This window comes from Natrix helvetica (genome assembly GCF_964273705.1).
Source record: "Natrix helvetica genome assembly, chromosome: 2".
NCBI lineage: Eukaryota > Metazoa > Chordata > Lepidosauria > Squamata > Natricidae > Natrix > Natrix helvetica.
In genome coordinates, this window is record NC_138552.1 from 174,321,623 (window position 1) to 174,336,136 (window position 14,514).

At 39.3% G+C, this 14,514-nt stretch overlaps 1 long non-coding RNA gene across 2 annotated transcripts; it reads right to left on the reverse strand.

Moving 5' to 3' along the window:
• Nucleotides 1–3,334: 3,334 nt before the first annotated feature.
• On the reverse strand, nt 3,335–8,020 carry LOC309388331. Of its 2 annotated transcripts, none has more exons than XR_014174757.1 (6): nt 8,001–8,020; nt 6,673–6,728; nt 4,548–4,575; nt 4,274–4,343; nt 3,951–4,005; nt 3,335–3,517 (listed from the first exon to the last, which is right to left on the reverse strand). It is a non-coding gene; the product is annotated as an uncharacterized lncRNA (long non-coding RNA). The 2 variants fall into 2 exon arrangements; XR_014174758.1 differs by lacking the exon at nt 8,001–8,020 and adding an exon at nt 7,776–7,833.
• Between the last annotated feature and the right edge of the window lie 6,494 nt (nt 8,021–14,514).

Below are 14,514 nucleotides of genomic sequence, written 5' to 3' on the forward strand. Positions count from 1 at the left end.
TAGACTGGACACCACTTTTGTAAATTGTATCTTGACCACCTGGACCTTGACACACACCATTTACTCTCTATAACTTGACCAGTTGAGTCCATTCTGCATCAAGGGCAAGAAAAGTGAAATGCAGAATTGGTAGCAATGAATTTCTTTCAAGAAGGATGTCAAGTAATACAGTATTTTTGACTTTGATTTGGCAGTTTAACAATGATAATTATAGATTCCTTTCATAATACAAATTGCACAAACATTCTCCCCCCCCTTTTTGGGGGGATTGATTAAAAAAATAGCCAATGGTAAAATGAAATAAATAGAGACATATGCGAACCATTTTACTTTGCAGTGGTCATCACAGCAAATGCTTGGAATAAAGTTGAGGCTGAAACTACAAAAGCACTTCAAGAAAGCTGGATTTGTTACAACCCAAGAGCAAGATGTTGCAGCCCCGCTAGGCAGCCCACTTCCCATGGAGGCATTCAAGGGAGATGAGTTTGAAGAGTTTGTTGCAATGGATGACGACATGGCAATCTGCAATGAACCTGACCTAGAAGCAATTTTCCAATCGGTATGGACTGAGGTACAACTCAGCAGAAAAGTGCTGGAAGCAACTGATGAAGCAGAAGAATAAGCGAAGAATTAGGTGAGGAGGACACACTAATTGCAGATATTCCGAAAGAGGATGTCAGTCATTTGATAAGGCAATTAAAGCCATTTGCCGTGGGAAAATGCCCAGGTATTCTGAGTGATATAACCAGCATTGAGAATGCTTTCTCCACTTACCTTCATAAAAAGAATAAGCAATGGACTAAAATTGACTTTTTCAGAAAGAATGAACAGGCCATGAGAAAATACATACATAAATGTATTGATTTTGTATTATACAGTATTTTATAATTTTCCTGTTTTTACTGTTTCTGTATGACTTTCTCTAATAAAAGTTGTACAATGCATTAGTATAGTTGTCCGTATGTTGATAAGCACTGTATGTTGAGCCCTTTCCTTCAGTCCCTTCGGTGGTCAACTTACCGTACTTCAAATCCACTAATTTAAAGAATATGTAGAAGATTTAGGGCTTTATAGCTGTGCATATTCTGGCCATTGCAGCATCTCCAGTTACAGGATCTTGGTTTCTAGTCTTCCTGGCCAGCTTCCCACAAGCGAAGTCAATGGGGAAACCAGCAGGAATCCAGAAATCGTTCCTAATGTATTATACTGCAACCATTTTTCAATCAAGGTTGTTAAAACCAAACCAATAGCAATATGATTTGGGGAAATTTAATGTTTAATTCTGGTTACATCACGGCACTACCTTTGTCTCAAAGGATGGCCCAACAGGTTATGGGTTTGCTATATAAAACTATAGATCCAATACAATTAAGATACTTAAAATTTAGTTCAAAGACTACAGAGGCCAAATATTAGGAAAAATTAGGAAAGCATTAATTGGGGGGGGGGACTACATTTGTGCATACAGGCAAAGATTTTAAGGATTCCAGCAGTACATAGCTATCCATCATTTAGACGGGAGCTAATAACATTACTAATATCAACTGGATTTCATTTTAAAACTTGACATAACATTTAAATGCAGAAAGGTGATCTTTTGGATACAAAGCTGCATACTTCTTAAGAATGCCTAAACTTTTTTCTGACCAGTTGATCAAAATAAATGTTAAGTTTGGCCTTTCCAGGCAAGATTACTGAGTTCTTTCTGGTAATGGAGAACAAACATAGTAACTACTAGAGAAAAATGTATTTATTTTTTTCCTTGCAATCCTGCTGAAAATTGCTGGCTTTCTGCTCCCATTAGCTGGAAACGTATAATCTTAAATAGAATTACTATAATTGTGTTTTAAAATTGCTGGTGCCTTGTTCCAGTCTTTCAACAATTACCCCCAATATTACAAAGCTGAACTGGGTGTTCATGCAATTTTAATTGATCCCACTTCCACCTTAAAGAATTCAGAAAGTATAAATGGTTTTACCAGATTTGTGAAAATTACAAGTTATAGAAAGTTGCAAATTATTTTCAATTGTTTCTGGAACTGAAAAAGCCAGGATTGTATCTTTCAATGCTACCCATAACTGAACCTGTGCAAACCAGTAAAACGTTAAATGAAATTGAGTTTTCTTAAGGCTGGAACAGACTTCTCCAGCACTGCAGGTGAGGGAATATATGCATGTCATTCAGGGACAGTTGCACAGGCGTTACTTTTACACATCAGAGAACATTGATGTTCCGGCTAAGCAGCCCTCAAACAGCAAAGCATAGAAGTCCGATCAACCAATCATCACACATCTCCACGAGATTGGATTCAGGTTTGGACAGTCAGTCTGGAGCCTTCTGCAACCTGAGTTTATACACAAATCCCTTTGTAGTGTAGGTATGTGGCAAGGGCTATGGGCAGTTGTGCGCAACTTTTAAGTCAGACTTTAGTAAGCACTGTCTTATGGAGAATTAACTTATTGGTTCATAGTATTGTTTGCATTAGAGTGAACTAGAAGTGACATGCCAGTTCTGTGTGATACTTTCCTTTAAAGGAAATTATGGCAGCTATGAAGTATTTCATGGGGTCAAATTGCCTGCCTTCACTTTTAGATGAAACTGTCAAGACTCTTTACAGGACAGTCATCTGCAGATCCTAAATGATTCAGTCTTTGTACTCTTATCTTCCTAACAAAGCTAATTCAATAAAGTGTAATGGATTACTGGCTGTGCTATAGTAATGGAAGAGGATAATTCACAACCAAACATGTTCAGAGGCTCAATTCTTTAATCTTTAGTTGCAATGGTTGTGTTGCTTTTAGACTGGGGAAATATTTTTTGTTTTGGAATTGAAAACTGCACCATTTATATTTAGAACTTCTCATAAGCTTGACTGAAGGAACCTGCCCAAGAGAGGTTTCTTTTTAACACATTATCCCAGAAGACTCACCACAATGTCACACATTAGAATAGTTATATTCAATATAACTGTGTGTTGGTTAGATATGACTGAAAACCTGGAACTTTTCGGCTACATTTTTAAAATGGCTGTTGATTGCATATTTTTCATTGTTTGGACAAGTATAGTTAAACTGTGAAGATTACTGACTGGAGCTTGAAACCTTTTTGGTAACACAACTCCTTTAAAGGCATAAACAAGTCCTAGCAAAGGAAATGTCTGAAACATTTACAATTCCTTTCATAAGTCATTCTGTTGAGAGAATTTTATACATAGCATTACAGTAATACGCCTACCCTTTGGCCTCAATTATTACTGAAAGTAATTATTCTGCTCTTTAAAATGTTTCCATTTATCCACCCTACCTACAAAGTTTCATCAATAAAAGTCCAATCTGGTGCATTAAATCTTTATTTTTATAACTTATTGCATAGGGCCACAATTACAAAACACATTCTGGTGTTAATAAAGAGCTGTACATTTTTAATGCACTGATTTTCTTCAAATCTTCAGAGTTCATGCATGATGCTAACTTCTGCCACGCCAACTTCAGATTACGTTTCCCTTCGACTTCAACACTGTTGATAAAAATGGACAAATGCAGGAGACAAAGCATACTAATTTATATCTTGCCACATGCCTGTGATCAAAAACCTAGTGGGGGCCTTTGAGTAAACACAAATTGCACTATTCAGAATTATCTCATTGCTGTTTTGGCAAAAACGTTCATTTAAGAAAAAAAAAACATCTACAAAAACATCTATATTCTCTGGTCTGGTGTTGGACATTTGCATATATGGGCATATAACATTTGCAGAACTGTAAATTCTCAGCAAAAGTTAACACAAGTACAGTAATCATTCAATTGACATACAAGCAGTTGCTTGAAATACTGTTTTAAAGCAATGTTTCTACTTGTTCAAGTCTGGATATTTTACTGTTCATTCACTGAAGTCCTCTTATCAGTCCTAAATCCAGCTAATAGTTTAATTGTGTTGTACATCATCTTACCTTTTTTTCAGCAGACATAATGGCTGTCATTAGTCTTAAGACTTCTCCCATATCACTGTTGAAAAGCAATGATGGAATACTTTACTATAGGCAATGTATTAAAAAAACCTTGGCTTTTTCTGCCACAACTCATTCTTTTAGTTCACAATTGGGGTCAATAGGATAGGACTGCCCAACAAAAATGCCTATGATAAAGTGCAGCTGCAATGAGAACTGAATTTTTAAAATTGAATCTTAAATCTGCAGAGGTTGCAAAGATTTATTTCACTCATCTAAATTAAGCCTAGTAAATCAGAACACAGTAATCCAAAATATTTACTCACTTGATGCATGTTAGGAATTAGAAACTAAAGATCAATGCCAAATGCGTCCCAGCTGCTCTCTGAATTTCATCTAGAAGTCAAAATAGAATCTGTGTAAGAGAATATTCTAACAGCAATGTTTCTGCATAACAAATTCAAGTTGTATTAATGGCAGTATAACCTCAGAAGCCGGATCCAAATTGGCATTTTTTCATCAAGAAGTCAGGTTCGGGATAGGCTCATCACTGGTTGGGCCATTTCATACTATTTATTTCAATAAAAACAGTTCACATACCTTCATCTTAATAGTAGTGTTATCAGGTCTGAAAAGAGAAAAAGCAAACATAAATTCTTATGCCATAATTTGCATTTCTAGTAAAGGACGTTGTTATAAAGAAGCATTCATACAAGAATTGATTCAGTTATTACATGGAATTTTAGTACAAATGCAACACTATAATGCCAAGAAGAAAAAAATATTGAGTGCAAATTATGGCTTCCAAAGCCAGGCTTGCATTCTTTACATTCTTAAAGAGTTGTCCATCCATCAACAAAATTAATTTTCTGTCTCTATAATCTTCAAATCAACTCCAAAGGCTGAAAAAGCCCTCAGAATAGATTTGAGAAATTCCATTCCACAAGAGAATATGCAACTTTCAAGATAGGCCTAAATGATTCCAATAAGAATGTCATTTCACCAACAGAAATGTTTCTATTCTTCAACTCTATTCTTACAAAGTGAAGATTTCTCCAACAGCAACTGTTACAATTGAAAAGGAGGCCTTATACATATATACTCTTAGTAGAGGCAGTTTGGTTAAGATGCTGGCCTAGAAATCAGGGACTGTGATGTATGACTCCTTCAGGCATAAAAACCAGCTGGGTGACTTTGGGCCTCACACTCTCAGCCCAACACACCTCAGGTCTTGTTGTGTAAAACAGAAGGCAGGAATATTAAATGTTTGGCATCTTGAGTTAAGCTAATTTTTAAAAAGTGGGATAAAAATTCATGTACAACAGATTTGCCAAATTCCATACAGGTAGCCCTACAAGCCATAATTGAGCCCAACATATAAGTTGCTAAGTGAAATATTTATTAAGTGAGTTTTGCCCTATTTTATGACCTTTCCTGCTACAGTGGTTAAGTCAGTAATACGGTTAAGTGAATCTGGCTTCCTCATTCACTGTCAGAAGTTGGCAAAAGCTGATCACGTGACTCCAGGACACTGCAACTGTTATAAATACGAACCAGTTGCAAAACATCAAAATTTTGACGTGACCATGGGGATGTTGCAATAGTTGTATGAAAAAGTCATAAATCATTTTTTTTCAATAACACTGTATCTTCAAACTGTCACTAAATGAACTGTTGTAAGTCAAGGACTTCCTGTATAGTAAAGATCTTTAGTGACAAAAGTTTTTCAGTTAGAATTGTCTATAAGATATACAGTATTTGGTCAAGAATTTATTTTCATCAGTCACACTAACTTCAAATTGAGAATTTACACTAACTATAGAATTTGTTGCCCAGTAGTCTAACCAAAACTGTTCATTCAGAGGGATATCCTTATCCAGCAAATATTTCATATTAAAATATTTTTAAAAGGTAATTGCAACCTCATATAACGAAAAATAATTGAAGAGAAAATTAAAATTACATGAAAAGATAGAAGATAAAGATTAAAAAAATGTATATTAATCTTTAAAATTATCCAAATCAGTTGTGTACTTGAATCCAAAATATTCCAATTTTACACATCCACTAACATGATAAAATGACCCTTTCAATTCTCATCTCCAACATAAATTCAAACTAACATTATAAATTTGACAACAAATATTTAAGTTCTTAATGGCTTGTGAACGCTACCACAAGAGACAACTCTTTCCAAATAATTCAAGCGAATATAATTTTTGAATGCCTTGGTGTGACCAAATCTACATGCTGAAAGGAACTAGCCAATTATGGAGCATTATGCTCCTTCACATTTTGCCAGCATTTCCTATGAGGCCCCTTTTAAATTCCCATTATTTTAATCTACACATAATGCATTTGTTTTATCTTTGTTAACATTTGTTTCAGCATTATATACAGGCAATAGACAGTCAGAAAAGAGAAACAGGAAAAAAACAACTTAATTCTTTCAAAATTTAAATTAGATTTATCACAAAAGTATCCAAGTAAGGATAGTCCTGACAGTGTTATTATTCTAACTTAAGGGTAAAATTTAAAAATGTACGCCAAATCTTAGATGTTATGCATTCACAAAACAGCCTCTACCACCCACTGCATTTCATTATAAATACAGCAATATTACAAAGGATTGGTGCTAATCCAATGTATCCCTTCTTCATAAAACAAATATATTCACCTACAATCAAATATAGTGCAATACTCAAAACTCAATTGTTAAACGTACCACGAAGTTCATTGTGTGTAACAGCAACACCATCACAAGCTTTAGGCTCATATTTCCTGGAACATAAAAAAATAAATGGTTTTTAAAATCAAATGGCAAATACCCGTGTATTTGTAAGCTTTGTAAGTGAATCTCAATGCCTGGAGGACAGCAGTAGCTTCCTTTTCATGCTATTCACCTGCATATGTCCATTAAAACATTAACTATGCAGCATGAAATCACCAATTCAAATGACAAACCGTTACGCACCACGTGGCTTTAAGTAAGCCATGCTTTCAGAGCTTCCCTCCAACCCTGGTGCACCAGCAAAAATGTGCAGGGTAGTCATTTTAAAGTATCATAAACTGAGACCGAACTATTTACTACACTCATATTTAACCAGATTTTTTTCCTCTCTTCTAGCCACTAATTTGAGTTGCAGCAGAGGTCCTTCTAGTTCAAATCATGTACTTTATCATTAAATCACGCCCGTTAATGAGCGATATGCCTCACTCCCACATCAGCCTCAAGTTTGCAATTTCAAAGCGTCTCTCTCCCCCTGAATCAATTCCTGCAAAACATCCGATCTTCACAATTTGTATTTTCCAAGGGCTGCACGGGCATTCGGGCTCCTAACAGCTTCGAATAATGAGTTTTAATCTCTTAACAACACTCAAGCCGTAAGAAGCGCTTGAACCGCGAGGGGCCGGGTTGCTTTCTCCTTTTCCCGCCAATAATCGCGCTCCCATCCAGCACTGCGGGCTTCTGGCGCGGAAGGGAAAAATCTCGGGGGGCGAGGAGGCTTTTCAGTTAAGAGGTTATACTTGAAAGGGAAGCCTCCCGTTTTCTCCAATCCTTTTATTTTAAAAGCTAGCTCCATTGCACGTTATTCGACGCTCGACCCTCTTTGTCTCAGCGCTGCTCAAAAACAGAGGTAAAGTGCGCAGGATCAGGGGCAACCCACAAGAGCGGTCAGTAAAAAGGAGCGCCGACCTCGCGCAAGTTGCCTTCTTTATAACGGTCGCAAATCAACCCAAGAGGGAGGGGGGGAGAAAGGGAGTGCGAGCCACGCACAAAATGGCGGCGCCCATTTTTCTCTTTCCTCCAACCCGCCACAAACTTACCACGCTCCGAACGTACAAGCGAAAGAGCGCGCGAGCCCTCTCAAGGCTTTATATAAGTCTCCGGGCACGAAAGCGAGGCTGGTCACGCCCCTCCATTCTCATTGGATACAAGGGGCGGAGAGGGGAAGGCTGTCCTGCGAGGGTTAATTTCGCGCCCCCCCCACTACGGAACGAAAGAGCTGCGAGTGCAATTTTAAATCTTTCTTGCCACCCCCCCCCCTTTACCTTTTTGTCTTTTATTATTCTCTTTGTTGGGGACTTCCATTGTTTCTCCATATTCACTAAAAAAAGACCTGGAAAAGAACAGAGCGAGGATTTTCCCATTTGCCGCCGTTACGAAAAGCGAGCTCGGCTGCACGGAATTGCTTTTAGAAGGGATTAAGTGGTGAAAGCAGCCTCCCTTAAAGTGAAATCCAAATCGTTTGCTATGCTGAACATAATGCAATCTTAATAGTGCACATTAATAATACAATGAAAACCTGAGAAGCGATCGCACAAAGCCACCGTTGTCATTTTTGTTAATGCGGTAAAAATCAATAAACTATAGTTTCTTTTTGTATTTTGTATGTATTTTGTTCGCAGCACCTACACAAATGTAACGGGTGAGCAGAAGCGGCAGCGCACAGGCTTGGGCGGCGGCGGGAGTCAGCTAGGGCTACGGTTCTTCTAAGGCCCCTGGATCGGTGCCCGCGGCTCCAGATGATCAGCGCTGCGTGCTAATAGCCAGCTGGGCAGCGGGTGGCCGCAAGTGGGGTGGATGAGACCGGCAGCGACCGACGCCGGAGACCTGACGAGAGGCCGGCCTGCCCGGTGGAGAAAAAGAGGAGGGGGAGATATAAAAGGAGGAAGTTCTGGCGGAAAAAAAAGGGGGGGATAGAGAATTGTAGAAAATACGACTTCACCAACAAAGTGGTCAATGCCTGGAATGCATTACCTGACACTGTTGTTACATCCCCAAATCCCCATAGTTTTAACCTGACTGTCTACTGTCGACCTCACTCCATTCCTAAAAGGTCCATAAAGGGGGCGCGCATAAGCGCACCAGCGTGCCTAACGTCCCTGTCCTACTGTCTCCATTTATTCCTACCCACATCCTGTGTTCTTATTCATGTTTGTTCTTCTTCCTGTTATCTTTTACATGTTCGACAAACTAAATTAAATAAATAAATAAAAATAGAAGGTGGTGGGGTGGGTGAGGTTTATCTGAGGCAAGCTTGAGGGAGCTAGAGAGAGAAGGAGAGAAGGATTTACTCAATGTAAATCGTTCTAAACTTGACTGTAAAAAGATGATTTCTGTAAGAGTTGTGAAAGTCTGGAATGCCCTACCTGATTCAATTGTCTCAGCTACACATTTTCACAGTTTCACTCACAAATTGACTGACTTCCTTGGACCTTACTTCATACTTAAGGGGTCAGTAGAGGGAGCGTGCATAAGTGCATTAACATGGCTATCGTCACTGTCATTGTATTTTCATTCTCCTCATTTTTGTTTGACAAATTCCAATAAATAAATATAGGTGGAGCTTCTGTGAGGCAAGCCTTGAGGGAGGGAGGGAGAGAGGGAGAGAGGGAGAGAGGGAGAGGGAGAGGGAGGGAGGGAGGGAGGGAGAGAGAGAGACAGAGAGAGAGAGAGAGAGAGAGAGAGAGAGAGAGAGCGAGAGAGAGGATATATCTTCCAAAAAATACGGGGAGGCTTCTGTAGGGCAAGCCTGAGGGAGATGGAGAAGCTGATAAGATAGGGGAGGCTTCTCTGGGATAAGCCTGAGGGACATAGAGAGAGAAGGAGATAGAGATAGGTCAGGTAACTGTGGGGCAAGCCTGAGGGAGAGAGAGAAGGCGATGGGGATAGTTGAAGTTTCTCTGGGCAAGTCTGAGGGAGATAGAGAAGGAGATAAGGATATATCTTTCAGATAGGTGAGGCTTCTGTGGGAAAAACCTGAGGAGCTACAGAGAGAGATAGGAGAGGATAGGTGAGGCTTTTGTGGGGCATCAAATTTTGAGCACCATATTTTAGGAAGACTATTGACAAACTAGAGCGTGTCCAGTGAAGAACAGCTAAGAATAGGGGCTAGAAGAAAAATAATAATTGGAGATGTGGCATATGTTTAACCTAAAGAAGAGTAGTCAAAGAAGCTACAGCAACTTACTTCTTCACAGAGTCAGGAATTCAAGATTACTTCCAAATTCCACCCCAACCCATTTATGATTTGTCTATGGAGATTCTTAATCGTCCAGGTCATGGCTGTCCCCAAAGTGCTCTTTTAAGAGGCAACTGGACTTTCTGGTTTTGTTTGAAGACATTTCACTTCTCATCCAAGAAGCTTCTTCAGCTCTGACTGGATGATAGGGAATGGAAGAATGTATATTCCTTGCAGACAGCTGATCCTTTGCATTTTTTACAGAGTCACTGAGGCCATTTGGAGGTTTATGTATCCTCAGGGTCTCCTGAGTAGTACAAATGGGTGTGGAGCCTTTTTTTTTAAACTGTTGAAAGGATTATATTGTAGACTGGAGATAGATGATGTTGTATCCCTCATCCTCTGTTGAGTGAGGGCTGTTCAATTTTGACATAGATGGCCTCTTTGACCCCAGTTTTAAACTAGCAGTCCTTTCTGTCCAAAATGTGGACGTTGCTGTCTTCAAAAGCGTGGCCTTTGTCTTTTAAATGCAGATGGACTGCTGAATCTAGTCCTGATGGTTTGTTCTCCTATGTTGTGCCATGCGTTTATGAAGTGGTTGTTCTGTTTCGCTAATGTACTGCATTGTTCTGTATACCTGAAAAGCTCAGGAGGATCTTCAGCCCACACAACATACATGCACACTTTATAACTAAGGCAGAAGCTTGTTCACCCTAAAGATAAACACCCAGACATAAACTGAGCAATGTGGTGTATGGAGTAAAATGCCATGAGACATGTGCAAATCTGTGCACTGGAGGAAAAAAAATAAGAAAGTCCAGTTGCCTCTTGAAAAAGTACCTTTGGTATAGCCATTTATGATTTGCATACCTATAATCTGTTGTTGGATGATGTTGGAATACATCATCAGTACTCAGTACTCAACTGCTTCGAAATTGGTTAGATTTGGTATTCAATGCATTTTGTAAAAATGTTCTGATATTCGTTGTTTGGCATTCAACATGTTGTGATAGGAAAATGGTTACTGCCATGGAGAACAGACAGGAAGTTGGCCATGCCAGAAAAGTCACTGCAAAAGGAAAAGAGGAATGGTCACAGAGGGCAGACAGGAAGTTGGCCATGCTGGGAAGGTCACTGACATAGGAAAAAGGGGCAGACAGTCCTTCCCAGCCGAAACAAAGAGTCACCTGGTAAGTCATATGGTTTGTTTGGCACTCATTTTTTTTACTACACGTTGCGCCTCCTAGAACCAATTAACAAGTACTGAGGTAACAGTGTGTTGGAAGAAATGTCCATTCTGGGTTCAGTTCCAAGTGGGGGAAAAGACACTGGAAACATAGAGGCTGCTTGAAAAGATGGTTTAATGGTTTACAGGACCACATGGTTTGAGGTCCTGGGGAAAAGGTGATCACATCGCATGCTTCAAGATGTTGGATGAAGAAGAAAAAGGGCTGAGATGCTGAAAGTCCCTGGTTTTATGCCTTCTCTGAGCTTTGAACTTGAGCTTGTACTCTGATTGGTTGTCAGACTCCCATGGGGCCATGCAGGGACAACTCTGTACGCTGTCTTCCAGGCTTGCTTGACTTGCTGGTTGATGTAATTTTTCCAGGTGCCTTGTGGTAAGTTTCTGTTTGCTAGATGAAGGGGGTAGATCTTTGTTATGTAGAATAGACTGGCTGTAACCTTAATGGGTCATTGACAAAGGTGGGGAGGATTGGTTTCTTCCTCCCTTTTAGGGGGAAATATTCTGCCCTTTAATATTTCCTAAAATATTTCATTTTCTAGGTGGGTGGTAACTTCCTACAAGTGTAAATGGGCTAGAGAGGAAATGAGAGCAACATCATGAAGTGAGGGAAAGAAATGGTTGTAGTCAAGAATGATTTGCCATGATTAAATGCAAGTGGAGACATGATTTAAGTATAATTTTGAACCAACCTGTAACCTTTAGGTCATTAAAAATACACAAATTGCCCCAAACATCACATATTTTAAAATAGGTTAATATTTAAAGCATTTTAGAAAAAACAAATATGTGAATTTAAGCTTATTAGGCTTGCCATGTTACCTTCTCTGCATTGTTAATTACAGTATGTCCACACGCCATGTTTAGGTTGTTAGGAAAAATAAGTAAAGGTGTGCTTATAATATTGTGAGCTATAATATTTGTCTCTACTTGTTCCTTTACACACCGGACAAATAAACCAAACTCTAAAGGCCCTGACTGTTGTTAAACCCTCCAGCTGTAAAAGGAATGATATAGGAGCTGGGTCTTGTCAAAGCCTCTTTGTCCAAAGTGTTTTGTGTAAACAAACTTAAGACAGCTGGGCACAATTCTATATTGTCAAGGGTCAATGTGATAAAGCAGTAGTTATTACATAGTGAATTTAAACCATACTTTTAGAACTTTTACTGCCAATTCCATTACCTGGAAAATTATGCATTGGGAGGTTTAGATACAGAGGAGAAATTCTGAGTCTACAAAACAGTCAAAGATAATTTGAAATAATTCATTGTACTTTTAGGTAAGACAGATGCTGAAAAGCTTCAGAGAGAGAGAGAGAGAGATCTTTTATCAAATTTCTTAATATTTCAACATAAGTGCAACTCTGAAATAGCATATAATGAAAAAATAGATAATTTATATGTTTTTATACTGGTACTTTAAAAATTTAAATCCACAAATTATGCCTTAATCTACTTAACACTTCCATTTTATGAGGCCAGGCAGATACGACTGGGCACTGAGATTTTCTTTTGAGTAAAAGGACATTGATTTATTGAAATTTAGCAATAGCAATTTTAGTGCACGTTTCAAAGACAAATGCTAATAGGACCACTTTCCTGGAAGTAAGAAAAAGTGCTGCTTTGTCTCAAAACTGCCCTGCCTTTTCTATTAGACTACACTGAGTACTGCCGGATTGTTCTTTTCATGTCCCTTATACTTTTGGCAATCTCTTAAGTGGGACAAGGGGGGTTGGTTCATATCAGTGACGTGCGGTGAGGTTTATGACTGGTGAGGCACTGACACAGTGCTGAGTTTTAAATATTTTTAGACTTGTGGACTTCAACTCCCAGAATTCCACAGCCAGGCATTCCGATTTAAAGCAACAGCATTTGTTTTTCTCCTTTGCTCCTTCTTTCTTTTTCTTTTTCTTCTCCTTCCCCTCCTTCCTCCCTCTCTCCCTTCCTCCCCCTCTCTCAAACACACACACACACACACACACACAAACACACAGAAGTTGGATTGGACTATCTCTCCTACCCCTTCCCTCTCTCACTCACTCTCAAACAAATCCCCCACACACACAAAAATTGGATTGGATATCTTTTCCAGTGGCTTGAAAGCAGCTCCTCTGCCATCCCCACCCCACCCCCCCATTCCCCTGCTGCCTTTCCCAAACACCTCCACCATTGCAAATGCAGCCTGCTGTCTGGGTGGGAAATGCCTGGAATACAATAAAGCCCACTCACCACCTCCTGCTGGCAGGCTGGGGTGAGAGGAGAGGCAGAGAAGCCGGAGGGGAGCCAAGCCAAGCCGAGCCTTCCAAAAGAAAGAGGCTGGGGGGAAGTGTGTGTACTACAGCATGGCTCTTTGCCTGGCTTCCTGCCTCCTCCTGTGGTCTCCTCAGTGCTCCCTTGTGCTCTCCCTCCCCAAGTGTAGTTTGATTGCAGGCGGAGCCACGTTGCCTTTTCAAACTTGTAATCAGTGAAGCTGGGCTAGATTTTTTTTTTTCCAAAAAGTTTTATTTGTTTTTTTAAAACATTTATGCGGAAAAGGGTAAGTGGAATGGTTACAAATTTTGGCAGTTGCAAGTGTGGCAGACGCCCCCTCCCTCCAGACTCCTGGGTTACATCAAAATATCAAACCTTAATACATAATCATAAAAAAATCAGCATATTAATTCTAGAAAAAATAATTTTCAATCAATTTATATAGTTATAATATATAGTCTAGTTATAAATTCAATATTACTTTCGGTCTGTTTATAACATTGTGGTTTTCTTATTTATTTTTGTGATCTGAGCTTTCTTGGTGTTGCCCCTTCACCCCCCGCTGGCAGAGCTCCGGCCCCTCCCGTGTCCTGTATGACCGTTGTAGTGTCTTCTGTTTTTTCTAGGTTCGCTTTATTTTTTTCCATAAAGGCCTGTGCCTCTATGGGTGTGTTGATTCTGATTCTTGTCTCCTCCCAGAATATCAGCATACCTTCAGGCATCAACCATCTAAACCACACCCCCTTCTGGTATAATTTATTCGCCAATTGCGAATAGCTTTTTCTTTTTTCCCTAATTTTTTTGGGAATCTGCTTCAGAATGGTTATCTCCCTGTCGTGGTATGTCAGTGTTTGCCCCCTTTGTACACCCAGAATTTCATCTCTTGTGGTTTTCCTAAGGAATTTAATATGAACCTCCCTGGGTACATTATGTGTTCTGGCATATGCTGAATTCACTCTATAGGCTAGGTCTATCTCCCATTCCATCTGCTGTTTATCTTTGTGTATATATTCAGCTAAAATATTAGTCATAATGTCCCTTATGTTTTCCCCATCTACTTCTATTACATTTTGAAATCTAAGATAAAAGGACATTCTCTCAAACTCTGT